Below are 13,623 nucleotides of genomic sequence, written 5' to 3' on the forward strand. Positions count from 1 at the left end.
AACTCACATGAGAATCTAAGCATTCATTTCAGAAATGACAACATTCAAAATGAACTGTAGATTCAGTCCTAGAACGTAGGCTAAAATAATGAAGGCTCCATGTTATTTACGTTTAACATTTCCATAATACCTTTAGCATGTTCAGAAGGAGCGTTCACTAAAGTATACTAATCTGTTTATTTCAAGTACATCATTAGCCTAAGAACCATTAAAAAGTACATTTAAAATGTTAATGTGCCACACCACTAATGAGCCCTATTTAGGGTGATACATCGTTCATGTTTTCAGTACGATTCTATGAATCATTTGCTAAGCTTCACATTGAATCGTGTTACTTTCACAAGGACGCATTCGTTTGTAACATTTCTTCTAACATCTAGTTTTACCAAAACACTGAATAATATTTGAGTGCCTACTACAAGCGGTGACATTGCCCTCCTAACAGGTATCCCATGTAGGATATGAATTTCTGCTCTATCACAGTTCTGAAAATGCCACTTTTAGAAAGTTGGCATTCTCTGGCGTTAGTTTTCACAGGACTGGGTGTAGTTGGCAGATGTGGTTTGTGTAAACCTCCTAGACACACACAATGGGAGCTTTGGTGTGATTTAGTGGGTAATCCGGACAGGATGGGAGGGAAGAGCTGGAACCAGCCTGACTTACACCGGAATAGGCTGTGCCATGTTCCCACAGAAGGTTGCTGACCCCCTGTAGTTAGTCTGGAGCCAGGGCTGGCACCTTTCTTTGAAGTCTCCCCCATTTCACAGGCACCACTGGGTATAAGTACTGGACCTCAGACACCAAGACAGCAAACCTCTGGACCTGTGGATTCTCAGCCAGGAAGAAAGACTGCTGTGCTGCTGAAGGACTGCCACTTTGCTGGACTGCTGTTGTGATGGTGCGGCTGCCCTCCTTCCTGGGTGAGAAGGACTGAACATGCATCACTTCACCCATGAACCCAGAGGGACTCCAAGGGCTAGTTGGCTGGTCTCCTGATCTGAAGACTCAGAGACATAACAGATTTCCAACCCCTGCACCTGGACCCTGCCATCTGTTAGTCTACCCTGCCAAGCTGTGCACCCCTGTCCTGGACCCTTGGAAATGGGCTTAGGGTGCTTGCCAGTGTAGCTTATAGATCGTCTATGCTTTGCGACACATCCCTGAGCAGAACTGATGCATTGTTGCTGTTGCGGGTATTGGACCCATCGCATGTCTAATATTGCTGCTGCCTCCCGCATCTTGGCACCAATGCATCACCTTCGGAAACGCCATTGTGCAATGCTTTTTCTGGTGCAAGCCCTTCACTTCCCTCATCGTGGCTGCCTGGCCGACGACACTGAAACCCTGCATTACAGCTTTATCACTTATCGGAACCAACGCATTGCCTTGGCTGTGCTCTCATCCTGGACATTGGACACATAACAAGCTCTGTTGACAGGATTCTTGACACCTACGCATTGGGACATCACACTACAGCCTAGTCGCATCTTGGAACTGACACATTGCCTCTTCTGTGCAACGCATCTTTGTCAAGGTTCCACACAACTCTCCAAAACCAGGATTCGGGGACTTTGTTCAGCTGGCCTAACTGGCTACCTGTAGTTCACCTGTGCTCCAATGCGATCAGCCTGAACTTGTGACTTTGTCCCGCGCCGGCACAACACGACAACTCCTAATAGCGCTTTGGGCTTTTTGGCACTATTTTTTTCAATAAACTCTGAAAATCAACATCTCCAGTTCTACCAATTGGATTTTTGTTGATTTGGTCCTCGGTTCTTCATAAATGGTACTCTATTTTTCTAAACATGGTGCGGGATCTCTTTGTGTGTTGTTTTTACTATTTTCCTTTTCACATTTCCTTTAAGTTAAATCTGACTACTCTGTGCAAAGCTACCAGAGAGTGAGCACAGTTTAGTTTAGCAAAACACACAAGATGATGGACGGAATGTTGCACACAGGCAAAACATTCGCCCCTAGTCATAGATCTGGGTTTAATCCATCGTTATTTTGCTCACCAAGCCACCCCAGTTCAGACATGGCCATATGCAAATCAGTCTTGACCCTGTGCCTCATGGGAACAGTCCAGCCCGAACTGCCAAGCCATGTCTTTCCTGGACCGGAATCAAGCATCCTAGGACCGGTTTCTGGCTATCAGCCGTCTTCAGCCAGGATAGCTTGACTCCAGTGGCCTAGTGAGCACGGGACCCACGTCTGGGCATACCCTTCCCACATAGGGTGAACGGCAAAGCACACAAGATGATGGACGGAATGTTGCACACAGGCAAAACATTCACCCCCAGTGACAGATCTGGGTTTAATCCATCGTTATTTTGCTCACCAAGCCACCCCAGTTCAGACATGGCCATATGCAAATCAGTCTTGGACCTGTGCCTCATGGGAACAGTCCAGCCCAAACTGCCAAGCCAGGTCTTTCCTGGACCGGAATCAAGCATCCTAGGACCTGGTTTCTGGCTATCAGCCGTCTTCAGCCAGGATAGCTTGACTCCAGTGGCCTAGTGAGCACGGGACCCACATCTGGGCATACCCTTCCCACATAGGGTGAACAGCAAAACACACAAGATGATGGATGGAATGTTGCACACAGGCAAAACATTCACCCCCAGTGACAGATCTGGGTTTAATCCATTGTTATTTTGCTCACCAAGCCACCCCAGTTCAGACATGGCCATATGCAAATCAGTCTTGACCCTGTGCCTCATGGGAATAGTCTAGCCCGAACTACCATTTGTCTTTCCTGGACCGGAATCAAGCATTCTAGGACCTGTTTCAGGCTATCAGCTGAACTGGGGAGGTGTGGAGTGCAAAAAATCCGATGGATTTAGGCCCATATCTCTGTACTGGGGTGAAGGTATGACATTGTTCTGCATTCTGTCAATTGTTATTTTTGCATTTGTCACCCTGAGTGGGACGGGTATGCTCAGACGTAAGTCCCATGCTTTCCACACCACTGGAGTCAAGCTATCCTGGCTGAAGACGGCTGATAGCCAGAAACCGGTCCTAGGATGCTTGATTCCGGTCCGGGAAAGACATGGCTTGGCAGTTCGGGCTGGACTGTTCCCATGATATTTTCACAGAACAAGGGAAAACCCAAAAGGAATAGCACTAGGGTCCTTGGGCAGTAGTATATTTTACAGAACAGAGGACCCTAGTAATTTAGGGATCAACGGAATGATAGACATATACTAGATAGTATATATGACTTCTGTCCAGCCGGACAGAGTTTTTTTTATTTTTCAATTTTTCAGGTTAAGAGTGTAAATATAATATTTATACAAAAGTGGGCACAGCCTGTGACCCACAAAGGACAAGACAAAACGTATGACAAAACAATTATGTAAAAGCACACAAAAGCGGTCTGTACTATTAATCTGTTTTACAGACTAGAATTAAATTGTAGCAACCCATTGTTTTACACAGTACGTGAATTCAAACAAACATATGGTGCAATAAGGTCGACGGCGTTTCGATGCAATTACTGAATACATGCATCATCATCAGGACAAAAACTGGTGTGTCAAGTTTGTCTAGAGTTTTTTTACAATTTCATTACCCCTATGGCAATTTACATAATGTTGAATTAACATTTAAAGAAAAAAGGGGAAGAAATGGGAGAAAAACATAAACAGAGAAATAATCATTAGAAGTTGACTAGGCATAAGTACATTTTGCAGTCCACATAATCTACCAGCAAAGTTCTCAGTGCTGTGGCGAAGTGGTAAATACTATAAATTGATCAGGTATAGACTGTGTGAGTTCTTGGCACATGCTTGTGACCATTCAGTGAGAAAATAGTGACAAATTCCAGTTTGTTACATTATGTTTTGACGCATTAGATTTGACACATGCAAAGAGAGGGACATGCGATATTTGACGCATTCAGTTTTGCACATGCTTGGGATCTGGCATAATAGACAAGTGGCGATTTGCACTGATTGTCCATATTTCATGAGAAAACGGCGCAGTGAAAGGGCTCGTGATTGACTTTCAGCGCAATGTGATTCATTTAAAAACGGAAGAACAACAAGTTATTGGCACATGCAAAGAGAGGAACATGTGATATTCGGCGCATTTAGTTTTATACATGCTTGTGATCTGGCATAATGGGCTAGTGGCGACTCGCAGTGATTGTCAATGTTTCATGAAAAAACGGCGCAGTGAACGGACTCGTGATTGAACTTCTGCGCAATGTGATTCATTTAGACAAACCCGATGACCAAAGGGTTATTCTTAAGTATTACCTTCTGTAAGCATAATAGCAATCCTGGGGGTACTTGTACTGTCATAGCGGTTAAAAGCTGTGGAGAGCCAAAAGCTATCTGTCAAATTGTGCCCGCGTGTGAGAGATTATGGTAATGTCTGCTCACATCGCCTTCGCCGGTAATTTTATACTGGGAACTAAGGGGAAGGAAATACCAAAATTAGCCGAGGGAATTGCAACCAAGGCGGAGTTCCTGGAAACCTTTGCCGAACTTACTTGGAGTAATAGAGCAGTGCTCGTGTTCTCGGCGATTCTGTAATCCATAATAGGGTTTCTGGGGAGGCAGAGGGAAAGCATAGGTTAGGGCGTGAAGGGGGCCATCCCGGCTACGATTTCTGGGAGAGCGCGAGCATTTCGTACAGTTCGGGCTTTGCTTGATTGCAGGACAGGTGGGTTCTGGCGGGGATCGCTTCCTGGACGCTGGAGGAACCAAGTGGTTATAATAAAGGGAGGACTAAAACTAATAGTCCCTCGACTTTGGCGGCCATCTTGAAGTGGTCAATATGCTCGGTGCTGAACATGATTCCAATATACAATCAGTATGCATTTAATGTGCGGGGCGGATAACGGCTCAGCGGGGCCGGCAAGGTCAATGGTGTCAATTATGCAACCATTATTAATCGAAGTTAAAAAACTGATGGTGAAAGTGAAGACGGACTAGTGATTATGACGGCCATCTTAGAGTTGTGAAGGCGAAGTGACCCAAGTGAAGTAAAGTGCTCAGTGACCATCTAAAATTATATCTTAATATACATTTTGTGACAAGGACATATTTACAGAAATACTGGCTCAGTAAGGCTAGAACCGAAAAGTTATGTTAAAGCAAAGAGGTCCAATCCTCAACTCTGTTGAGCCCCTTTCGTATGCTGTCTGTTCTCAGGATCCAGTGCAGCTCCTCCTTGTTTAAGATTTGCGAAATGTCTACTCCTCTTGGGGGAGCCTTGACCTGTGTAATTACAGTCCATGTAAAGTCGTTTTCAGAATGCCCTTTTTCCTTGAAATGTTCTACCAGTGGTGCATTTGCAGTTTGACAGCGGATTCGACTTCGATGTTGTCCCATTCGCAGCTTGATCTTCTGGCTGGTCTGTCCTATATATATCATCATGCAAGGACAAAAAATTGCATACACTACATTTTGTGAATTGCAGTTTGTAAAGTGATGTCTCGTATATTTGATTGTGCCATAGGTGAATATTTTGCCTTCTATGGTTGTTTCACAAGAGATACATTGACCACATTTGGCATGGCCTTTCAGAGTAGGCAAGTTCCACATGTCATTTAGAGTATTTCTGGTGTCAGATTGAGGAAGTGAAGCACAAACCAGATGATCTTTTATGTTTTTAGCTCTCTTGAACGCAAACATGGGTCGGTCTAAGTTAAGTATACCTGCATTTAGGACTGGCCAATGCTTTAGGATACTCTTCTTTATGGCATTAGATGCGGGCGAGAATGTGGTCACACAAGTAATTTTCTCATCAACATTCTTAGGGTGGGGTTCTAGTAGAGTGTCCCTGGGGCAATACCAGGCTCTTTTCAATGCCCGACGTACCAGTTTGCGTGGGTAGCCTCTATGTCTCAATTTTTGACTCAACGTTTTTGCTTCTGCAAAATAGTCCTGTTTATAATAGCAATTCCTCCGTATACGGAGGAACTGTGAATAGGGTAGAGAGTGTTTGAGGGCACGAGGGTGGTGACTTTTATAGTTTAGTAAAGTATTCCTTTCCGTTGGTTTTCGATGAAGACTTGTTATTAATCGTCCTTCGGAGTGTTTTATTTCAATATCAAGAAAGGGCAAGGATTCCTTGCTGGTGGACATGGTGTACTTAAGTCCACCACTGTTGTTGTTAAGCCAGTGAGTGAATTGATTTAGAGAGGTCTCTGAGTCTGACCAGATCATGAAGATGTCATCAATATACCTCTTCCACAGGGCTATGCCACTGTGGAAGGGGTTTGATGCGTCCAGGATGGCATGATTCTCAATATGGTCCATATACAAAATAGCCAGGTTGGGGGCAAAAATAGCCCCCATAGATGTACCACGGACTTGTTCGTAGAACTGTCCCTCAAACAAAAAGAAATTTTTAGTTAGGCATATCTCTAAATGTACTTATGCCTAGTCAACTTCTAATGATTATTTCTCTGTTTATGTTTTTCTCCCATTTCTTCCCCTTTTTTCTTTAAATGTTAATTCAACATTATGTAAATTGCCATAGGGGTAATGAAATTGTAAAAAAACTCTCTAGACAAACTTGACACACCAGTTTTTGTCCTGATGATGATGCATGTATTCAGTAATTGCATCGAAACGCCGTCGACCTTATTGCACCATATGTTTGTTTGAATTCACGTACTGTGTAAAACAATGGGTTGCTACGATTTAATTCTAGTCTGTAAAACAGATTAATAGTACAGACCGCTTTTGTGTGCTTTTACATACTTGTTTTGTCATACGTTTTGTCTTGTCCTTTGTGGGTCACAGGCTGTGCCCACTTTTGTATAAATATTATATTTACACTCTTAACCTGAAAAATTGAAAAATAAAAAAAACTCTGTCCGGCTGGACAGAAGTCATATATACTATCTAGTATATGTCTATCATTCCGTTGATCCCTAAATTACTAGGGTCCTCTGGACTGTTCCCATGAGGCACAGGGTCAAGGCTGATTTGCACATGGCCATGTCTGAACTGGGGTGGTGTGGAGTGCAAATAAAACCGATGGATTTAGGCCCAGATCTCTGCACTGGGGTGAATATATGACATTGTTCTGCATTCTGTCCATCAATTATTGTTTTTACAGTTTAATTTAGGGTTTGCCTACCTCTTACCCTGACTAGAATTGTGGTTGCTGCTTGACCAGGGCAAGGCAAAAAGGGGTTTAATCAGAGAAGCTTCCTTTTTTTGGACAGCTATACTTTCTTGGGATATTGTGCATTCAGCGTGAGGGGCATGCAGGGGACAACAGCCAAAGCAAGCTGGTGCCCTCCTTGTTGTAAATACTCCTGTTGTGAGAGTCAGCTCGGTGAACACATAACATGTTCGTAGACGAGGACCCAGTTCTCAAAAATGAGTTCATCTGCACCCAGAGATTTACAATGCTATAAAGGATAACCTGGTTTAAGCACACTGCACAGAGGCAAAATAACTCTTTTTCTGAATTCACAAAAGTTTCTGAACATTAGTTTTTTTGTGATGTACACATAGTATGGCTGAGATACCCGCCACCCCCTCTCAACACAATCCCCAAGGATGGGAAACCGGAATCAGTTCTGAACTTTTGGAAGACGGGAGGGAGTGACCCTCCCGGCCGTATTTATTAAAATATGAAACAAAATTAAAACATTAAAATAACAGTTTCATATTATGTACAATTTCATTACCACATTGCGATGTTTGGCTAACCTTAACATACTCTCTAATACAAAGGTTCTCCTAGCCGAACTAACATCCTACAAAATATTAACTTGCACTTTGAAATTGTACATCCTAACGTTTAAGGGCCAACGGCAAGGTCGTAACCGGTGTCAAGATCCCTAAACCAGAAATATCCCCCTCACTTGTGAGGGGCGACCGCACAGAGGTGTACCTCAAGTGCAACTACCAATTTCCCTTGACTTGACGGGGGCCCCACTAAACTCGACGCCACTTAAAGGTCGTCCGAGGACTCGTGTGAGGTATCTAGAAGGTAGCGTAGACCCCTCCCCAAACCCCACACAACTTACCACATCTGCCGTCGCAGATGTCCTGGCCCCGGGAAATTCCCCAGGAGAGGGCTGTAGCCCCTCCTACCCAGGAAGGGGCCTTGACCGCCTTTCCTTTCCTTGCGGCGGCCCATCCTTAGAAGGGACCGCCTCCCCGTTGAGGGGCCAATGGCCACCTCCCTCGAGCGCTCCCATCCGTAATGGGTGACGCCCACTCATAGGGATCTTCCAATTAGTGCTCACCGATCATGACCTTACCGCCACAGGCCGGATAGTTGACCGGCTATCCGGACCCCCCACAAAACTCCTACCTAAAGGTCATGTCTTAAAGTCTTCAGCCAAGCCATCAAGTCTCCTATGAGTAACTCGTTCCCCACCCGGGACAAGTGAACACCATCCCCCAAATACATACTGTCACTAGTAATACAACCATGCGAAATCGAATGCAATGTATTGGAACGGAACAATCTACTCACTTTGTTATTGATTTTCCTTACTGAATGATTCAGAGCAGAAACAGAAATAGCCCCCCGCCAAACTTTTCGTGGGATCATATGAGACCATGCAATCGTGCACCCTGGAACTCTCCTCGCCAGCCAACTTACAGTGGAAAGCATCGCCTCAAGAAGAAGTCGTCTACCAGTGGTGACCAAATCATTGCCCCCAAGATGTACTATGACTATAGACGGCGGTGACCTCGTCCGCCCTAGCAAACCCTCAAAAAATGATCGAAACTGGTCAATACAAAGTCCGCCCCTTCCGTAGAAGGACACCCTGTACCCGTATTCCCCAGCCACGTGAATCATATCACCTGCTTTGAATACGTCCGCGGCACGCCTCACGTATGAGTGGCCCACGACCCACACCTCCTCTTTCACAGCCGGTGATGTCTGACCGCTGGCCCGGTGTTGGGTCGACTGCATAGTCCGCCCCGCCTCGCAGGCTTGCGCAACTGAAACCAAACAAACACAAGAAGCGTGAGTACATCATTACAGCTTCACAACATGTGCAACCGCACATACCTTTTATAACAGTTGGAGGACCAGCGCCCCACACGTTTAACTTGTTCGACATTCAGACCCCTGGCTGTAGCCTCTGTAGCAGCCCCTATCCGAAAGGAATGGGTCCCAAACTCGCCCGGGTTCAAGCCCGCAGCGGCAATCGACATCGCAAGCACCCGCTGAAACTGAAACCTCGTCAGTGGGGTGGCGTCAGCGTGTCTCAACAAAGTCCCCCCCCATGATGCCACCCTTTGTGCTAAATACTCCTCTACACAACTCACCGGGCACATGGAGGACCCGGGAATCCCTTGTATAATTATGCAGTCACCCATCGCACCCTGATCGGTCTTGGACCTGACGAACGAGACAGTCATTGTCCCCCCTCTGACCTGGACGTGCTCTCGGCACAGTCCCCCCATCACATCCTGCTTGTTCCTTGCCACTAGTTCGCTTACCCGCATAGCCCCATGGAATGCCAGCGTAAAAGCGGCTCGGAATAACACTGTTTCATATCGGGATGAACACGTTGCAGGGAGTATGGATAATAACAGGGCCAACCTATCCAGACCTATCGGGCGCCTTTCATCTACTCTGCGACCCTCAAGGCGTTGCCACCCACGTAGCGCTTTTTGCACAATAAAAGACGCAGTCGGGTCCTGGATCCCATGAGCCCTTGCCATGAAGGAAATGGCGGCCCGATGCCTCTGGGCCGTAGCCACTGATTTGCCTGCCTGATGTAAAGACAGCAGATATGTTACTACTAGCTCTTCCTGTCCCCAAAGCTCTCCCCTAGCAGTCCCCAAAAAGGCCCAATAGGCTCGGAACGCCCCTTCATATGCCTTCCTTGTCCGGGGTGCTAAACTCTCTCCCACGAGGTTCTGTAGTTCGGGGCACCGAGAGACCAGAGAGCTTCGGGAAAGGGTGCCGCCACCGGGTCCGCTGTGGGCAGAAAACCCCAGAAGGCCTGCATACGAAAACGAGAAAGTGCATCAGCCGCCTGATTCATTACCCCCGGCACATGTCTTGCCCTAAATAACACGTTTAATTGTAAACACAATAACACAATTTCTTTGAGCAATCTCAGCATCCATTTGCATCGTGCTGCCTGGCTATTGATACACTCAACCACGGTCATGTTATCGGACCAAAACACCACAGAGTGATCTCTGAATCCCTCAGGCCAAGTTTTCAGGGCCACCAAAATGGGAAAAAGTTCAAGAAAGGCAATGTTACTGGTCAGCCCACACTCATGCCACCCTAACGGCCATTTTTGGGCCGACCATTGTGTGCCGAATATGGCACCAAAACCAATGCTCCCAGCCGAATCTGTCCACAGCCCCAGCTCTTCGGAGGACACCGCTGGTTTATTCCAGACAATTCGACCATTGAACTCCGCCAGAAATGCCAACCAAATGCGCATGTCCTGGCGAACCTCAGCCGAGAGCCTCGTGCGATGATGACCCTCCTTCAGGCCGACCATGGCTTGAGCGATCGAGCGGGAGAAGGGGCGGGCCATCGGTATTACTCTTAGGGCAAAATTCAACTGTCCCACCAATTGTTGTAATTGATGTAGCTTAACCTTAGACTCATTTATACACGTTTGCAGGGATGCCCTGAACTTTAACACTTTATCATCTGGTAAACGAAAACAACCTTCCTCAGAGTCGAGCTCGATCCCCAGAAACTCGAGGCAAGTCGAGGGACCCACCGTCTTACCTGGTGCCAATGGCACGCCAAACTCTTCCATCAAGACACGAAATTCAGTCAAGGCCTGTCCACATGCCGGATCCCCGGCTGCCCCCAGAAACAAAAAGTCATCGAGATAATGCATAACATGTCGAAACCCCGTCTTCTTTGTGAAGACCCATTGCAGAAAACAACTGAACTTTTCAAAATAGGCACAAGATATAGAGCACCCCATCGGCATACACCGATCCATGTAATAGTGACCCTGAAACATGAAACCAAGAAGACGCTGGTCATCTGGATGTACCGGGAGCAACCGGAACGCTGACTCGATATCAGATTTTGCCATCAGCGCGCCGGGCCCCAGGCGATTCAATATGGCTACGGCCTCATCGAAGGATGCGTACCGCACCGAACATACTTCCGGGTCTATCGCATCATTTACGGAACGACCACGTGGGGCTGATAGATTATGTATCAACCGAAACTCACCCGGGTCCTTCTTGGGGACCACCCCTAAAGGTGAACAAACAAAGTTAGCAACTGGTGGCACATTAAATGGACCGGCAACTCGACCTCGAGTAACCTCTTTCCCGATCTTTTCCTGTACCACGGACGTATGTTGCAATACCGAAATTTGGTTTTTACATTTCGCTATACCCTGAAACTCCCCCACAGGAATGCGGAAACCATATGAAAACCCGTTCCGCAACACCCCAGCGGAAGCGTGATCCGGGTATTCGCTGAGCCAGGGAATCATTGCCATGGTATCAATCGGAGTAGGTAAAGGCGCCCCTCGGACTATATCAGACCTGTTTGGCGCCTCCTCTACCCCCGTTATCACCCGTTTTGGCTCTGCACATGGACTCAGGATGGGATGCTTGCCCACACCCACCACATTCGTGCCTAAATTTGCAAGACCCTTGGGGCCTCGTACATTTCCCCCTGTTAAAGTTCCAACAAATCCCCCTTTTACCTGTGTTGCCGCTCGGCCTCGAGTGGTTGTCGTAACTCGTACCTGATCGAAAGGGCGTCCCAGCATATTGGCGGGAGGATTCACCCACGCTACTCCCTACCAACGGCAACTTCAACATACCATTATCTTCCATTTTGGACCAAGATACAGAATCATAACAATCCCAAGTTAAGTTTTTATCATGTTCCTTCGCTTTTCTGAAAATATTATCGTAACAAAACCATTGATTGCCTTCGTGTGAAATAGAGTACCCCATGATCCGTGTCTGATAAATCGGCAATTCGGACAGACAATTCGGGCCTACGTTCACCCATGATGGATGTAAAAATCCCCCATGCTCTGCCCCAAGTGCCAATGTTTTCGTTTACCTTAAAGGCGGCCATCTTTGCGCGCCAAACACTCGGATGCATGAGCTCCTTCTGGCTCTTAACATGCTCCATCTCATAATGATCGGTAAGCAACGAGAAGATGTTTATATACTCATCTGCCCATATCTTCTCTTTAATAGCCAGAGGGACATGCTGACCCAACTTTTCCCTTCGAGAGGGTGCAGACTCATCCCTTGCAATCGGCAATGGCCGCTTACCTGAACCGGAAGCTGTATCTGCGACTGGACCTGCTCCAGGTGGCTTCACTACTGCCGCAGCCGCTTCCCTTGTTTCACGCAGTTGCTTCATCAATACCTGCGCGTCGTCAGCCGTGGCGCCCTTGCTACCTTTACCCAACCACGCTGCTACTTGTGCTGCCAGCTCGGGCGGCATATCCTCCCCGGACACGGGGGTGACCACCACGGGAATCGGATTCCCCTCTTCCGGCAACGGAGTTGGTTTCTCGAGTGGGGTACAGGGTGCTTCTCCCCTTCTGGGCCTCTTGCCCTTTCCTCCCGGAGCTGCTCCTGCCAAAGGGCGTTTCGGTCCCCCTTCCTCATCTTTATCCGCCATTCGCCTCTTTAGGTCGGTCACCTCTTTCATAAGAACACGCAGCATCTGTTCGGTAGTCATTCGCTTTCCCGCCTTCTTGGGCATTCTCCAAACCGAGTATCTGCAAACAAACAAAAAGATTACAACGCTCAAAATTGCTCTTCGTTCCGTCTCGAGCTCACGTGCAGCGAGGAGGTGCAGCTTCAGAGCACAGGAACAAGAGGATGCTTTCCTGGCTTGTTGCTCCTTATATCCGTCTTCAGGGCGGGCGTAAACCCGCCCCGGCCTGCCTCCAGGGCGTGGCCGGCCGCGTCAGTGTCTAGGCCAGCCCACTCCAGGGCGGGAAAAAGTCGCGCCCCGGCTACGCCGCTTCGGGCATACCAGCCGAGGCACGCCTCCCGCCCAAGATGTCTTCCCGGGGGGATCGTGGTACTCCACCATACGTTCGGGGGGACCGAATGGTCGCCCCTTTCCATGAGTTTTAGTGAGTTTTCAAAGTTTTTGGTTTACAGGAATCATTTTTCTTCTTCAGAAATCCATTCCTCCCCAAAACACACAAAATTGCGTTGTGTGCTTGTCATTAATACATTTCTGAGCTTCATGGTAGGTGGGGATCAGAGAGTAGTTTGTAATTGAAAGTGGTCACAATCTCACATATACTTTTGGCCCTGGATATCCCCCATCCCTGCCAACTAGCCACACATGGGAGTAGATTTAGGTACATCAAAATATGTATGTGAGTCAATGCATGTACACACCTAAACCCAACTTTTTCGGAATTAGAAAAGGAGTTTCAGACTCGTAAATATGGCTATATCCATGTGTAACTTTGTAAGTCTTGTTCACATTTATGTCTTCATTCTGGGGAAAATAATGTTAAAGCTAAATTGTTAAATTATTTTTTATTACCCATTATATGTATCTTTTGAAAGCTAAATTTGAATCTATTGTTTATCATCTATTTATTAAATGTGTTTGCTTGACAACCTTTTTCTGTGGACTTGCAGCTTCTGTTTTATGTTAAATATTGAAACTAATAACGTTATTTCAAATTCATAATGG

At 46.8% G+C, this 13,623-nt stretch overlaps 1 protein-coding gene across 3 annotated transcripts in view; it reads left to right on the top strand.

Moving 5' to 3' along the window:
• LOC147718175 (uncharacterized) overlaps window positions 1–13,623 on the top strand; it is a 376,315-nt gene that overhangs the window by 296,028 nt on the left and 66,664 nt on the right. The window lies entirely within an intron of this gene.

This window comes from Lissotriton vulgaris, chromosome 4_2 (genome assembly GCF_964263255.1).
Source record: "Lissotriton vulgaris chromosome 4_2, aLisVul1.2, whole genome shotgun sequence".
Classification (NCBI taxonomy): domain Eukaryota; kingdom Metazoa; phylum Chordata; class Amphibia; order Caudata; family Salamandridae; genus Lissotriton; species Lissotriton vulgaris.